General features: G+C 39.6%; 1 non-coding gene across 1 annotated transcript; it reads right to left on the bottom strand.

Annotated features, from left to right (window-relative positions):
• Positions 1-3,807: 3,807 nt before the first annotated feature.
• LOC141682007 (small nucleolar RNA R71) lies at positions 3,808-3,914 on the bottom strand. The gene has a single exon (XR_012559411.1). It is a non-coding gene; the product is annotated as a small nucleolar RNA R71 (small nucleolar RNA).
• Positions 3,915-17,951: the final 14,037 nt, after the last annotated feature.

The raw sequence follows: 17,951 nt of genomic DNA, 5'->3' as shown, positions 1-17,951 counted from the left end.
TGCCATGCCTGTAGATCTTTGCTGCCCTTTTCTTCAAAACTGAGTCTCTTGGATCTTTGTGATTTGCAATAGAGTGACCAAGCAGCTTCTTTTCATCAGGTTTAGGAGTTGAGTAGACTGGGTCCAATAGATTTTTGCTTGAGTGTTTTGATGAGTATTTCTTAGGCTTCAAAATCATAATGGCCTGTTGATGTCTTTTAGATGAGGTTTGACCTCTTTCCATGTTTCTCAACTTCATTTCATCTATTGTAATTGGTCTTAATTGAGTGGAGTGCTTCACATATTTGTCTTTATTGGAAATTGGATCAAATTCCTTCTCAATTCTTTCATCAAGTTTCTTCATTTGCTCTTTCAGCTTGAGTTCAGCTGCTGCTATGTTTATTAAATTAATGTTATCCAACATTGGTGGCTTAGTGAAGGTAATGGCTGGAACTATTACCTTATTGACTTGGACATGCACATCCTTCTCCCCATTTTTGTTATCATCAAGTAAGGCAGGGGTTAAAGTTTGAGCTGCCACCAATTGCTGTAGTAGAAGAGTTTGAATTTATTGATTGGTAAGGATTTGAGAAACTGAGTTCTCTACTTATGACAGTCTTGTACTCAAATCTTCAACCTTTCCATTCAAGTCAAGTTCCTTCCTGAGCTTCTGGTGTATGTCTATCATGGCTGACTCGGGAAGTTTGGAATCCGGTCTCTTATTGAGATCCTCCTTAACTTTCCCAATAGAATGTTTGAGTTCACCCACAACTTAATTATGTTGGAGAGCCTGAATTTTATGCAATTGAAGAGACTCAAGATGGGCCTGTAGAAGATTTTTGGTGCTGTCATTGTTGGCGGCTTAAATGGCAGATTGAGTGTAATGGATGAGCTTGAGTAAGGTGGATTTGAAATGATGATAGTTGTAGTATTTTGTGAACAGCCAGGCTGAAGTGCTTGTATCTCCCCCTATGTTCCTGCCTACCTCTTCAGCATCCTCTCCAAGAGAGTCATCCCCAATTGAATCGCTAGAACCACCAGAAGGATAATTAAAATCATCACCAGCTGTAGGTGGAAGAGAATTGATTGCATCATTTTCCCTTAGCATAGAAGCTGTAGTGTGCACCAAGTTTAGATCCTTCTCAACATCCTCATTGCCCTGTTCAGCTAGAATCTGATATGCTGGAATAGGGTGAGTAAATGCCTCATCATCAAAAGAGACAGAGTCTAGAACAACTAGATACTCTTGCTGAAATTGTTTCTCTTTATCTGCATCATTGACATCCATTAACTCACTAGCAATAGGATTTTTCCATTCTTCTGTACCTGCCTTTCTCTCATTTTCTCTCTATTTTTATATCAAGGGCTCCCCTTGGCTACCCACCCTCACACCCTCACCTTCACCATCTAAGGTGGGACTCCTCTTACTCACTTTTGCCATGCTGGAAGAAATAACATGCATATGATCACTCTTTTCCTCTCTTTTTGCCTGAGAGCAACTCAACCTCTCATTAAGTCACTCACTTCCCTCAATTCTAAGAGTGATTGAACAACTACTAAGTCATCTACACTAGTCACAAGTTTAGAAATTTTAAGCTGTGTAGAGACTTCCAATGGATGATAGACATTTATCGAAATAGCAGTTGTGAATGTCGATGGATAATTGCTGTCAAGCTTATCCATCGAGGGATAATCACTTGTCGATGAATGAGGAATATCCTTCGAGAAGGTAGAAATGACAGAGCTAGGAGTTGAGACTACTGTTGAATCTGTGGTGATAGATTTAAGATTATGCACAAATTTATCAGTAGTGTCAGAAAGAAATGGCAAGTGAGCCAACAAATCATCAATAAGATGATGCTCACTTGATTCAGATTTTGACTCCTCCATGAGTTCCAAAGATGGAGAATCAGGAATTGATGTGTTTATCATATCCACATCCAGTGAGTTTTTGGGAGAATTATGTGTGTGAGGTGTTTTGATTGTGAGAGAATTTGGCAGTGATTCCATATTTATTGGAGCCACATCAATCTGAATTTAAGATGGTGCATTAATTGTGTCTTTGAATGTAGTTGGCATTGTGTGTGCACCCTGTGACTCCCCCAAAGTTTTTAATTTCTTCTTTCTAATATAGGTTTGAGTTTGGCCTGTAGTGTCCCTAACCCTTTTGTTCTGTGCTCTTGGAGTTGAGCTATTTTCAATAGTTATATGCTTTTAGGAGGATGCAACTAGCAATGTGCTACTTTCCTTATTAATCACCACAGCCTATTGGGAGACTGTGGTGTGGCTAGGATGGGATTCACTAACCTCTCTCACCTTATCCTTAGGGCTTCTTTGATGTTCACCCTGTCCCTCACCTTTTCTCACTACCCTTCACACTCCCCTCATGTGCTGTGGTAGTTTTTAAAACTAGTTTCTTTTGAGAGGAACTAGAGTGTGGTTTCTTTGATTTGCATTTTGAAATTCTAGGTTTTGTGGTTTGGGTAGGCATCTATTTGGTCACAGTCACAGATGCCATAGCCACAGTTGAATGCAAAGAAACTAGAGATTGGGAAAGAGTTATTATAGAAACAGTTACCTCACTTACCTGAGGTGCCTCCATGATTGGCAGATAGTTGAGAGGCACTTCACTAGTATTAGTTGTGCTTATTCGTCTTATGTGCGTAGCTAACATATAAGATAGCATGTTAATCTCTATTGAAGTGAAAGTGAATATAGAGATTTAGAACTTGCCATGCTAGCATAGGTTCATGTATAATTGTTATGCATGATTCGTAGGTAATTTTAACCATATTACTTTTCCTATGTAATCACGATAGATAACTTGTTCATTAAACCTTTATGTTGTCAAATTATATAGACATATATGGTCTCAACATAATTGGTGTCTATTCAGCTTCTATCTCTTTTGTGGATGTCTGGTAGTAGGGTATTTGTACAACGAAAGTTGGCGTTTACTAGTTTCGTGTTATCTGATTAGTTGTCATCACCATTGCATGCTAAGGTTAAGAAAAATGACTTTAAATGAAGTATTTAATGAAGTTCGAATCCCATGTTTGTCTCATATAGTTAATTCAATCACTTTTATTCTTAGTTAATTGCATGTTAGTTTAATCTTAGTTATAAACATCTCAACTTGTTATTGTCTTAGCATTGAGCGATAGCCATACCATTGTTGCATAGGTGCATAATATTAAGTTAACTAAAAAGAGTCTCTGTGGGTACGAATCTGATTTATATCTTATACTGCTTGCGAACGCATATACTTGCGTGTAATTTTAGCGCATGTTTTCTCCCTAACAAGTTTTTGGCGCCGCTGCCGGGGACTCGGTGTTAATTTTTAGTTTATGTGCTTGTCATCAGTGGTCGTTAAAGTTCACTGACTCAGATTCTTTTACTTTTACGGTTTACTTGTTTGTGTTTCAGGTACTCATTACAATGGGAGATCCAGCAGCACCAACGAAAGCGTTGATGGATTTTTCTCAACCCAAGATCAACGATATTCAAGCTAGCATTGTCAGGCCAGCGATCATGACTAATACCTTTGAGATCAAACCTGGCATAATTCAGATGGTACATAATTCAGTCCAGTTTTTGGGTTCGCCAACGAAAGATCCAAATATGCACATTAGGAATTTTATCGAGATCTGTGACACCTCCAAGTTCAACAATGTTTCTGAAGATGCTATAAAGCTGAGGCTTTTCACATTCTCTCTGAGGGATAAAGCTAAGTGCTGGTTACATTCTCTACCAGCAGGTTTTATCACTACTTGGGAGAATCTTGCTCAAAAGTTTCTTACTAAATTCTTCCCTATGGCGATGACAGCTGCACTCAGGAATGCTCTTACTCAATTTGCACAATAATCGGGAGAAACTCTATGTGAAGCTTGGGAGCGCTACAAGGAGATGCTTAGGAAGTATCCTCATCATGGCATGCCTGATTGGATGATCATTAATTATTTTTATAATGGGTTGGGAGCACAGTCTACACCCATGCTTAATGCAGCATCAGGTGGAGCATTATGGGCAAAGAGCTAAGAGGAAGCTTATGGTCTAATTGAACTGATGGCTGCTAATGAATATCAGTATCCAACCCAGAGATTGCCACATGGCATGGTAGCAAGAGTTCTTGAAGTAGATACAGCTGCGGCTATCACTGCTCAACTAAAGGCGTTGTCTATGAAGATCGATTATTTGGCTAACTATGATGTTAATCAGATAACCAGAGTTTGTGAGTTGTGTGCAGGTTCGCATACGACAGAGAAATGTGCTATATCTAGTGAATCGGCTCAGTTTGTGAGCACCTTTCAGAGATCGCAACAACCAGTTCCAAACACTTATCATCCTGACAACTGGAATCAACCTAACTTCAGTTGGAGCAACAATCAGAATGTGATGCAACAGCCGTTCCAGCAGTTTGGAAACAAGCAATTTAATCCTCCTGGTTTTCAGCATCAATTTACACCAAGACAACAACTCCAACAACAAACATATGGCGCAGGTCAATCTTTGAATGAAAAATCTGAATTGGAGGAGTTGAGGCTTATGTGCAAAAAATAGGCTCTTATATGCCAAAGCCAGACCATTTCTATCAAGACTCTGGAGAACCAGATAGGGTAAATTACTAATGCCTTATTGAATCGACTACCAGGAATGCTTTCTAGTGATACAGAAGCCAATCCAGGCAAGAGGGAAGTTAACGAACAGGTGAAGGCCATCACCCTGAGGTCCGGAAAGGTCGCAAGCCCCCAAATTCCGAAAGACGAAGAGTCTGAAAACTCTGTCCAGAATGCAGGTGCACCTGCATCCTTGCTAATTCCAGAAAATGAGATTGTGGCTGGAGAAGAAGTGCTGAAGGATGCCGAGGTGGAACCAAGGAAGAAAACTGTGTAACACACTCCTCCTGAGGGTAATACAGGGGAGAAACAGGTCTATCCTCCACCTCCTTTTTCTAAGAGGCTGGGGAAGCAGAATTTGGATAAGCAATTTGCTAAGTTTCTGGAGGTGTTTAAGAAACTTCATATCAATATACCTTTCGCTGAAGCTATTGAACGGATGCCTAGCTATGCAAAATTTATGAAAGGTATTCTCTCTCAGAAAGTGAAGCTCGATGACTTAGAGACCGTTACTCTTACGGAGGAATGCAGTGCAGTTTTGTAACAGAAATTGCCTATGAAGCTTAAGGATCCTGGAAGTTTCACTATTCCTTGCATTATTGGAAACTTGTCGTTCGACAAATGCTTGTGTGATTTCGGAGCTAGTATCAATCTGATGCCCTTGTCTATCTTCAAGAAGCTTGGACTACCTGATCTGAAACCGACATAAATGTCATTGTAACTAGTTGATCGATCCATTGCTTATCCACGAGGTATAGTGGAGGATGTCTTGGTCAAGATGGATAAACTCATCTTCCATGCTGATTTTGTCATTCTGGATTTCGAGGAAGATTAAAAGATTCCCATAATCTTAGGAAGACCATTCTTGGCTAGAGGCAGAACTATGATCGATGTGCAAAAATGAGAGCTTACGATAAAGGTTCAAGATCAGGAAGATCACTTTTAATGTGTTCAAGGCAATAAAGTTACCCATAGATAAAGAGTAGTGCTTTAAAGTAGAGCGGGTCGACTGTGTCATGAATTAGGAGCTTGAACAATTGCCAAAGGCAGATACCTTAGAGAGATCCTTAATAGGGGAATCAGTTATTGAAGATGAAAAAGGAGCAGAGAAACTATAGGTTTTGAATGCACCTCCGTGGAAGAGGAAGTTGGATATGCCATTCTATTCTCTTGGGTTAGCAGAGCTGAAAATTTCTCGAGAGCGTCTCGAGCCATCTATTTAAGAAGTTCCCACAAATGAGCTCAACCCACTGTCAGATCACTTGAGTTATGAATTATTAGGTGCACTTCCGGATAAAGGATTGTAATATATCTATGATAATCTAAAGGGTGACTGGCCGGTTCCTCCCGTGCTTATAGATGGTCCCTCTCGTGCACCACGGACATTTGATAGGTTTGGTCTTGGTGATGCGCAGTATAGAAGGTTGATTCGGCATATTGAGGCCATGCATGACATCCACAGACATTTTGCTGAAGATTTCACACACGCTCTCGGTACTATTTTCTGAGTCACTGGTGTCGAGGTTTATTGGCAACCTGATCCTTCACCCGAAGAGGGTGATCCTCCCGCTAACTAGGTATTCATTGTATCCTTATTATTACCTTCAATGAGGATATTGAGAATTTTAAGTTTGGGGGTGATAGTTAAGGAATATTTGTGTGTGAGTCCATATAGATGCATATTCATGATAGTTTAGTTCATTTAGTGTGCATATTTGTCATGTAGTTATTTGTTTTTATTTTGCATATTTGTTATCATGTTAGTATGTTTTATATAGTTGCATTTGCATGCATATAACATGATCCCTTAGGTTGAGCTGTTTCCGATTGATAAGTTGATGTTAATTTGAGTGTGGTGATGATGAATAGAGGGTTGTTTAATCCTAATGAATTGGTTTGCATGCCATAAAAAAATTTCACAAAGTCTTATAGGATTGCTTTCGAACTAGATCATGATCATACTTGTTTATTTGTTGAGATTTAATCATTTGGTTATATTTTGAAATTTTGCTATTCTCGTAATGACGTAAGAACACTGATTTTTAAACTGGATAAAAACTTGGATTTCATTACTAGTTGTGAATAAGGCTAGGCGTCAAATGGCTAGTAGCCGGCTCATAATTTATGAGTAGTCTAGGGTTGAATGAGATGGAGCGAAATGCACTCATTCAGAAATTGAGAAAAAAAAAGAGAAAAAAAGAAAAGAAAAATATGTGTTTATGCATAATTGATCAAGAGTGAGCTCTTTAATACTCGAGTTATTAAGTTCTAGGGGACTTTGTACCTAGTGACCTAAGGCTTTTATAGTCTGGGATCCGCTAACCTAACGCTCGCTACATGGGTATTATTGTATAAGTCTTTTGAGACCTCATTCATTGCACGGTCAAATAAGCATCTTTGTTATGTGTTCAATAATAGCATGAATCCTTGTATAACTCTAGTAGGAAAGAGGTGTTATAAGTCATTATGTGTTTAACATCTGTGTTAGTCATAAACTTGTGATTGTTTTGATGAATGATAAGTTATGGGTATTGATCTAGTATCGAGGGTATATTTTTTAAGCATCCCACACACGCACGTTTCTGGTTTGTGGGATTTATTCAAGCTCTACTTTGAGTCATTGTATTCATAGAGGCGTTGTCTTATTCATTTGGTTATAAATATTCTGAGGGGATCGATGGGATTATCATTTAGTTGCATTCACGTAGTTGCATTCATGCATTAGGTGTGTTTTATAGTTTTTGAGTCTGTTTATGCTTGAGGACAAACATCAATTCAAGTTTAGGGGTGTGATAAGTGGATTTTATATCTACTTGGAATGCTCCATTATAGGCTTAAGTTGGTGTTTTGGACTCAATTTATTGGTATTAATTTATGTATTTTTGTGTTTTTGCATTACAGGCATGAGCTAAATGAAGAAAGGAGCTTTTCAAAGAAATATGCTGAAAAGAGATCATAATTGGAAGCCCAGGCCATTCTCAAGTTGTAAAGAATCTCGTTAGCTTCGCATGGGCAGTTGAATCGCCTAATTCTGACGAGCAGAACTCAAGATACGGCCAAAAAAAAGAATTGTCAGAAAATTTCCAGAAGGTTAGCGCGGCCGCTCTAGAACTAGCACACCCGCGCTCCAAAAATCACTATTCCAGCGTGGCCGCGCCCGAAAGTAGAGCGCCCGTGACCCGTTTCTGCACCAGAATCCTGATTTTAGTCGAAATTGGAGATGTAACACCCCCAGATCCGGGGTCGGGAATCCGGGTCGTCACGGTCTTTCTTTCCATATATATCACTTAACTTAATTAAAATAAATAACCTCATGCTGTGACCCTACAATAACATACACCATAACATGTTATAGTCTTAGAGATGAAATTGAAACAAGTACAAGTCCTTGAATCCATAATTTAAAAGTTATTACAACCCAAAATGATTACTTAATAAGTTTACAATTAGTTGCCATTATCCAACACAAGTTATAATTGTACATAATTGATTCCCAAAAGTAGAATGCCTGGCCTACAGATAGATTTACCTCTGCGGCTATGGCAGCTATGATATCAACGGGAAGATGCAGGACGCTTCCCACGCTCTTGCGCTGGGTCTGCTTGAGCCTGGCCATCCTTCCTAACTGTTGTTGTGTGATGAAGATATGAAGCAAGAGTGAGCATTACAGCTCGCAAGATAATATATAGTTTAATCAATAATGCAAGTATCTAAATAGATAACTTATTGGAAATCTTTATCAAGTGTAAGATAATTACTTACTGGATATAAGCTTCAAGGAAGATGAAGTTACCAAATACTTCACTATACTTATATCATTTTAGAAAACTACTTGAACTATTACTGTTCAAAGTATAATAAGTTTTCAAAGGCTCATCACATAGATGGGACTACAACATAAGACTTGAATAGATTCAATCTTTGAAATATTATTTGAATGAAATGAAGTTACGAGATACTTCATTAAGTCCCGATATATATACCTATATATATCTCTCATACATTCCCTGAAAACCTGTGTCATGAAAAGTATAAACAGAGTTGTAATATCCAATGAATTTGGAACGAAGAGAATTTTGGAATAAACCCGATATCTTGCTGATCAGGAAAAGATACCAATAAGTAACCTTTTCTACTAGTAGATGGATGAATCCCCCACCGGTCATCACCCTGGCCGCATAAGGACCTTGTGCTGGACCGCCACCCGGCCTCTTACGCGTTGATGGACTGCCACCCAGCCACTTACACTTTGATAGACCGTACCCTGGCCTGTCGCTTATGCCGACTCAATTAGATGGACTTTCTTCCCGAACGTCGGGCAAGTAATCAATTGCTTTTATCAAAACCGCAACTTCGTTGCGAATATAAAATACACCACAGAGCCGGATCCCTCAGATTTTTAAGCGAGTATTTAAATCCCCATTAAAAGGAAGATCTTAAATTTGAAAATGAATTTTGGGATCCGCTCTAATTTTTAAAATCATTTTGAAGACACGAAAATATTTTAAAGAACATTTAGAGTAATGATGATTTAATAAAATAAATCAGTCCTGGTATATTAGAAAATATCTGAATATTATTATTTATATAATATTCCCATAAGGATAATCTTTATAAAAATAATTGAAGTAGAAGTTTTAAAACTCATACTTGAAATGAATAATATATAACAAAAGATATACTTATACGAAAGTACGATCTTTATTTGAATAATCGAAAATAAGTTTCATAATTATTCAAAACTATCGGATATACCTTATCTGATTAATAGTTATATAAAACTATATATATAAAAATATATATAAAAATATATATATATATATATATATATATATATATATATATATTATACTCGGGAACATGGACTCCCGGTTTAGAAAAATGTTCACCTTGGGGCCCCTTATACTAAGGGTATACGCAACTACTGCTTATCTCTAGCATAGGTATTATGCAGTTTATAAGCATTTGAATCAACAATGAGATATCTACGAAATAGGCATGCATATATACCATAACACATGCTCCAATATATCACAAGATTTGCTAATAACAATCATGCACTTATCACAAGATAGTGCATATACATATATACATCACAACAACAGTTATACGGGTAGAAAACTTGTTTGCGCGACTGGGGGTGGTAAAAGGCCTGGGGCGAGTCTGGTAACCTATAAACAACATATAAGTTGGAACTAAACAACGGTCGCTTAAGGAACTAGACTTTAACCAATTGGACCCTAACGTTCGCTTTTGCCCTTAACGATTCACATAAGTCGCTCGAGTACCCTCGGCTCCACCATTTTTATAAAAATAACCGTTAAGAATTTTAAGGCGACACTTTCTCGAATACTCTACCAACTGACCAATTAACCTTACATAATTGTTTTGTACTCCAATTATCATTTAAGGGCTTTAATCAAGGTTTCAAAGTAAGGCGAGGGATAATGGTTTGTTCGCGAAACGCCGTTACTTAAAACAGTCGTTTCTCCGAAACCGTACATCTGATCTAAGCGAACCACATATCAAAACGAAGCTTACGACATGATCTAGCTAAATATGGAAAAGTTTCAGATTAGACAGTTAGCTCTCTATCCCGAACACTAAGAACAAGCAGTTGTATTAAAACGGGCATTACGACGAGTATGTTTACGTGATTACCAAAGTTTAAACTACTCCAATCAATCACAAATCAACTCACAACCACCAATACAACCAAACTTCATCCATACCTCACTACATAAGTCCATATCCTCATGATTTTCCCAACTCATTCAATCACAACAAGAGCTACTAACTATACTTAAGGTTCATAAACCAATAACCAAGATTTATAACTCAAAATCATTACAAACCCAACCAAACTCTAAACATACAAGAATCATGCTTCTCATGAACTATATTAATCAAAACCACTCATAAACATTCAAAGTAAAGCTTAGGGTATACGGTTTTACCTTCCTTGGTGAGTAGTAGTAACTAAGAAGCTTGCAATAGCCCATGAAAGTCCTTATTAAAGCTTAATCTAACCAAAAACACAAGATCAAACAATTTAAAATTCTTGAAAACACAATTCACTCTCTTCTTCAATGATTTATTGAAAAAGATTGTGAAGGAGTTGGGAGCTTAAACTCCTAGGATAGCCATAACTAATCATAAAGAACCTTGGATAATTACCTTACAAAATAACAAGGGTTGGATCTTGGGTTTTTGAATTTCTTCTTCTTGAATAAGGAAAAAGGCCGAGAGCTTTTATGCAAGGTCAACTCCTCTTTTTTTTTATTTTATGAATTATTCTTGGTTGCTGCTCTTTTTGTCTTGGCAATTGTTTTAGCTTTTTACCATGGTAAATTTTACATGGCCCATAATCAACTAACAAAGCAAAACCCCTTGTCATGCTTATGTCATCACGCTTGTGTCATCTTTTTAACACTTGTATTCCCTTTGTGGTGTGATGACATCATCATCCACTAACCTCTTTTATTAAACATTAATTACTTGGCTAATGACCGCTTATCTGTTATACGGTTCGCTTACCTTTTGTTCTCGTTTGTCATTTAAGGTATCATATCCGAGATTTTATTACTTGGGTTCCCCTAACCTTTCTCAATATTTTATATTCATTTTATGATCCTCTCTTATAATCCTTGAATTAAAATCCTTTTAATCATGTTACCTTATACTCAATTCTTTCGGTATCTGGTGAGTTTTCGGGAAAAATCGAAGTGTTCGAATTTGGATTCTGACGATCTTTACATACACTCATATACCATAAGGAGTACTAATAAGATCTTAGAATATCAATAAAAGAACTCCTACTTAGTGTGGTATGAAAAATTTCCTTAATCAGCAAACTCACTATTCATAAGGGTTACAAAAAGTCCAAAATTTTTGGGGTTATTACAGTCTCCCCTCCTTAAAAGGATTTCGTCCCGGTATCAGATAGAAAACAAATGGGGGTACTTTTCTAGCATTGCGCTCTCTAGTTCCCAAGTCGACTCCTCCATATTATGATTCTGCCAGAGCAGTCTGGCTAGCTTGATTACCTTGTTCCGAAGTACTTGCTCCTTTTTATCCATAGTCTTCACTGGTTGCTCCACGTAAGTCAGGTCTGGTTGCATGTCCACATACTTGTATTCCACTATATGTCTGGCATCTTGATGATAATTCCTTAGCATTGACACATGGAACACATTATGAACTTGTTATAGGTTCAGGGGTAGGGCTAGCTCGTAAGCTAACTTCCCAATCCATCTTAGTATATCAAAAGGTCCAATATATCTTGGGCTTAGTTTCCCTTTCTTTCCGAACCTCATCAATCCTTTCCAAGGGGATACCTTTAACAGTACTAAGTCCCCTACTTCATACTCCTTCTCCTTTCGGGCTAAGTCTGCATACCTCTTCTGTTGGTCTTGGGCTGCTACAAGCTGTCCTCTGATGAGATTTACTATGTCTTTGATCCTTTGGACCACTTCGGGTTCGAGCATATTTCGCTCTCCCACTTCATCCAAGTATAAGGGAGATCGATACCTTTTTCCGTATAGGGCCTCGTAAGGCGGCATTCCGATGCTGGCATGAAAGCTATTGTTATAAGAAAACTCGATCAACGACAAGTGATCATCCCAACTTCCTTTAAAGTGTATTGCACAGACTCTCAACATATCCTCTAGTGTCTGGATGGTCCTTTCATTTTGCCTGTCCATTTGGGGATGGTAAGCGGTACTCATGTTTAATTTGGTTCATGCACATTCTTGAAAGCTCCTCCAAAATCTGCAGTTGAATCTGAGGTCTCGGTCTGAGACAATGGACGCTGGGACTCCATGTCGCGTCGCTATTTCCTTAAGGTAAATGTCCACCAATCTATCGACTTTGTATCTCTCATTAATAGGAATGAAGTGAGCTGACTTTGTCAGTCGGTCTATAATTACCCATATGGCGTCATGATTGGCTTTCGTCCTTGGTAAGCCTACAACAAAATCCATAGCTATCTGTTCCCATTTCCATTCGGGAATCTCAAGGGGTCGTAAAAGTCCACTGGGTCTCTGGTGCTCCGTCTTTACTCTTTCGCAAGTCAAACATTTGCTTACCCATTCTGCTACGTCCCTCTTCATGTTGCGCCACCATTAATATTCCTTTAAATCCCTATACATCTTGGTGCTCCCCGGGTGAATGGAATACCTTGAACTATGGATTTAATCCAAAATCTCGTCTTTAAGCTCTTGCACATTCGGAACCCAAATCCTATAGGAAACCTCATTATCCCCTTATCATCTCTCTCGGTATGGATCTCTTCTCCAGTCATTGACTCTCTGCTTTCATTCATTACTTTTTCTTGGCATAATCTAATCTTTTCCAATAACTCTGGCTGCATCGAGATCTCAAACAGCTTTTCGGTTCCAATTCCGGTTACCTTTATTTCTATTTCCATTTTCTCGAAATCCCATATCAATTCCTCTGAAGACATTATCATTTTGAGTCTTTCCTTCCTGCTAAGGGCGTCAGCCACCACATTGGCTTTCCCTGGATGATAGAGAATCTCACAATCATAGTCCTTGATTAGCTCTAATCATCTTCTCTGGTGCATGTTGAGCTCTTTCTGCGTGAATATGTACTTGAGGCTCTTATGGTCTGTAAAAATCTCACACTTCTCTCCATACAAGTAGTGCCTCCAAATCTTTAAGGCAAAAACTATTGCCGCGAGCTCAAGGTCATGAGTAGGATATCTAATCTCGTATTCCTTCAGTTATCTCGATACATACGCGATCACTTTACCGTGCTGCATAAGCACGCACCCTGATTCTTTATGCGACGCTTCACTATATATTACAAAATCTCCTTTCCTGTCTGGCAATGCCAACACCGGGGCCGTTACCAATCTTTTCTTCAATTCTTGAAAACTGTTCTCGCATTTCTTTGTCCATTCAAACTTCTCTGCCTTACGAGTAAGTCGTGTCAAAGGGGCTGCGATCTTCGCAAAATCCTGTACAAATCTACGATAGTAGCCGGCCAATCCTATGAAACTCCTTAACTCTGTGGGTGTGGTTGGCCTTTCCCAATTTGAGACCGGCTCTATCTTGGAGGGGTCGACCAATACTCCTTTCTTATGGATCACATGTCCTAAAAACTGTACTTCATTCCACCAGAATTCACACTTCGAGAATTTGGCAAATAACTGTTCTTCTCTGAGTATTCCTAGAGCTATCCTTAAATGCTTTGCATGTTCTGCCTCAATCCTTGAGTAGATTAAAATATCATTGATAAAAACTATCACACACTTGTCTAGGCACTTCTTGAATACTCTATTCATTAAATCCATGAAAGCCGCTGGGGCGTTGGTTAATCCAAAGGACATTACCAAGAACTCATAGTGCCCATACCTGATACGGAACGCAGTCTTTGGAATATCTTCGGGTTTAATCTTTAGTTGGTGATATCCAGTTCTCAGGTCAATCTTGGAAAAGTAAACATCATCCTTTAGCTGGTCGAACAGATCGTCTATTCTGGGTAACGGGTACCTGTTCTTTATGGTTAGCTTGTTCAACTCTCGGTAGTCGATGCACAACCTCATGCTCCCATCTTTCTTCTTAACAAATAATACTGGCACTCCCTACGGAGACACACCGGGTCTTATCATACCCTTATCCAAAGGTTCTTGTAATTGGGTAGCCAATTCCTTCATTTTTAATGGGGCTAACCGGTATGGTGCCTTTGAAACTGGCGCCGTCCCTGGGGCCAACTCAATAGCAAATTCAATCACTCTATCAGATGGTAGTCCCGGAAGGTCTTGTGGGAATACATCTTCAAATTCGTTGACTACCGGAATGTCTTGCAATTTGGGCACCTCCTTCTGCGTGTCCACCACATAGGCTAGGTAAGCCTCATTTCCTTTTCGTAGCATCTTATTGGCCTGGGACATGGTCAAAAATTTCTGTGTCCGCCTCTTCCCTCTAAATATGACTTCTTTCTTCCCTGGGATATTTAACTTAACTTTCTTCCCCTTATAGTCTATCTGAGCATCATTGCTAGATAGCCAGTCCATTCCCAAAATTACATCAAATTCCCCTAAATTAAAAGGAATTAGATCAACACTAAAAGATTGTTCCCCTATGCCTAACTCACAGGTGGGGTGAATTTGGTTAACAGGGATAACTTCATGGTTGGATATTTCTATTAGTAAGGGTTCTTTCAAGGGTTCAGCCTTAAGTCATACTTTAAGCGCAAAGTCCCTTGATATAAAAGATTTAGTTGCTCCCGAATCAAATAAAACATTTGCACTGACTGAATTTAGAGAAAAGGTACCTGCTATCACATCTGAGTCTTTTATGGCATCTTGAACTGTTATGTTGAAAGTCTTTGCAGTAAGTGGCTTATTAGAAGCAGCCCTGCTTTCCCCTGAAGCTGCTGGTTTATTCATTGGGCATTCCCTCTTCCAATGACCCAGGCGTCCACACTAATGACAAGTGGTGGTTGGGAGGGTAATGGGGGTTGGCTAAGTGCACTTGTCCGAATAGTGACCTTCTCGACCACACTTGAAGCAAATTATCGGCTTTCCTTTACACTCCTCAAAATGCATCCTTCCATAATTATTACAGGCTGGTAATGGGGGTCGAGACTGGTTGGAATAGGACATTCCTGACTTCTGGCCGCTCTGGCTCACATTTACACTCACGGGCCGCTTAAACCCGGTACTCCTTCCCGGTAGGGACACTGCTCCTTGATTAAATCTAGTTGGGAAGCTCCCTCCTGGGGAACCTCCGCCCATGCTCATTCTTTTCCTCTTTATTCCTTTCTTCTCTCTTTCCTTCTGCATCTGTTCACTTCCAGCTTCTGCAATTGTTGCCTTTTGCACCAGAGTGGCATAGTCTGTAAGCTAAAGAATTTCCACCCTATTCTGAATCCACGGTTTCAGTCCATGCTGAAACCTCTTAGCTTTCTTTTCCTCGTTATTCACAAACTTCGGCACAAACCTTGATAACTCAATAAATTTTGCTTCGTACTCTGCTACAGATAAGTTATTCTGCTTTAGCTCCAAGAACTTGAGCTCCATCTGGTTCTCCATATACCTCGGGAAATGTTTCCCCAAAAACAATTGACTGAACCTCTCCTAGGTTAAGATATCATCCGTCTCCATGTTTTTCTTGGCCTCCCACCAGTAGTTGGCCTCTCATTTCAGAAGGTAGGTAGAAAATACAGTCTTCTGTGCCTCATCGGTACTCAGAATCTCAAAGGATTTCTCCATTTCCTTTAGCCATGCCCTTGCCTCAACTGGGTCGGCTGATCCGTGGAACTTAGGGGGTTTAAGGGACTTAAAAGCCCTGAAAGAGTTTGCCACAACATTGTTATTTCCTTGAGGGGGTGGGTTTGGTTGGCATTCCAAGTTCTACCTTAGTAGTTGCATGAACTGCCCGATGGGATCCATGCTTGGGTTTGGTACCTGTTGCTCAACCTCAGCTTCTCCTTCTTCAGCCTCTATCTCAAATCCTTCAACATCAAATGTTTCCTCCTCCTCTTCATACAGGGAGTCATCCTGTTCAACATAATCCTCATCTTCCTCTTCACTGTGTTCTTGGTTTCTACCATCTTGGTTATGGCTTCCCTGGTCCTCAAATCCAGGGTTCGTCCTAGTTCCAATCCTTCTTGGCGGCATGATACTGATAAATTTTGGAAAATTCAATGTTAGGTCGCAATCATACATAAGATCGTGCCTTGCACAGTTTCTATAATGGGGAGAACGTATCTCACAATCTTATTATATTATGACAGTTCTAATCATAAGAAGTGCAGTAATAATAAAGATAAAACAGTGATCTCGTTACTAAGGAACTAAACTGAAAGGAAACAAATATATACATAATGCGAGAAATAAATAGTTCGATCTGGTTAAAAGTACAACAGTGCTACAGTCATCTGCCCAAAAGTGAAATACATGAGTCTATCTGTCTAGTCAGAGAAAGGGATACTATATACAAGTCAACTATCCCGGAAAACTGGCTCTTACTATGGCCTTGACTAACTAGACGATTAGACTACCACATCACTGATCCTGAATCAATCACCAGAGCGGGTCAACTCCCACACTCTCTCGATCGCACGACGGAAAATGTAATCAGCCTGCCTCCTGGATATCCTGCCATGTATGTCTCCATGAAGTGATCGGAGCCTCGCATGGGCCATAAGCTCTATCCCAGTCATCTCTCTCCTCAGAGATCGGGGTATGGTAGCTCTAGCCTCATGAGCTCGTGCACGCCAACCAGCTCTCTCCGCATCTACCTCATCCAGCCGGGCCTCAGCAACAACCACTCGAGTCCTCAGAACATCCTGAACATAGCCGTGAGCTAACAAAGACTGCCTATGGGCAGGGTCGAGAGGTGGTGAATCCGGATCCGCTGAGGGTGCCTCCTCGGTCTACCTAAGCTAGGGGGTATGGGTCTCAGAGCTGTCATCATAGGGGCTCTAAGATAGTGGTGGAGGGGTAAGAGCTCTGACCATGGGGAGTGAGGGCAGAGGGGTACCAGTATACTCCACGATAGCTCCGACATGCTCCTCAGTTACTGGGACCTCATCCAGGTCATCCTCATCTGAAATAGCAATAACCTTTGACTCTTACTCCTCGGAGGGGTCCTCCTCAGGCTCCTCCTGATCCTCGGCATCTAGCAGTGCCTCATTATGCTCACGCTCAAACAGCTCTGGGTCCTCTATCTCATGCGCCTACACATTAAATGAGTAAGTTACTATCATGATACTTATAAGAATTCCCGTAAGGGTTTTAACTGTCAGCGCTACTTTAAGTAGTCCGACTATGAACTTGGCAAGAGTTCTTATTATCTTTGTGAGTTTATTATTATATCGTCGCATCATCTCTGAGGTTTATAATGCTTGGCTCTGATACCATTTCTGTAACATCCCCAGATCCGGGGTCGGGAATCCAAATTGTCACGGTCTTTCTTTCTATATATATCACTTAACTTAATTAAAATAAATAACCCCATGTTGTGGCCCCATAATAACACACACCGCACCACGTTATATTCTCAGAGATGAAATTGAAATAAGTACAAGTTCTTGAATCCATAATTTAAAAGTTATTACAACCCAAAATGATGACTTAATAAGTTTACAATTAGTTGCCATTATCCAATACAAGTTATAATATACATAATTGATTCCCAAAAGTAAAATGCTTGGCCTACAGATAGATCTACATCTGCAGCTATGGCAGCTATGATATCAACGGGAAGACGCAGGACGCTTCTCACGCTCTTGCGCTGGGTCTGCTTGAGCCTGGCCATCCTTCCTAATTGTTATTGTGTGATGAAGAAATGAAGCAAGGGTGATCATTACAGCTCGCAAGATAAT

This window comes from Apium graveolens, chromosome 8, assembly GCF_009905375.1.
Source record: "Apium graveolens cultivar Ventura chromosome 8, ASM990537v1, whole genome shotgun sequence".
Classification (NCBI taxonomy): Eukaryota; Viridiplantae; Streptophyta; class Magnoliopsida; order Apiales; family Apiaceae; genus Apium; species Apium graveolens.
This window is presented reverse-complemented; position numbering and strand designations above follow the sequence as displayed.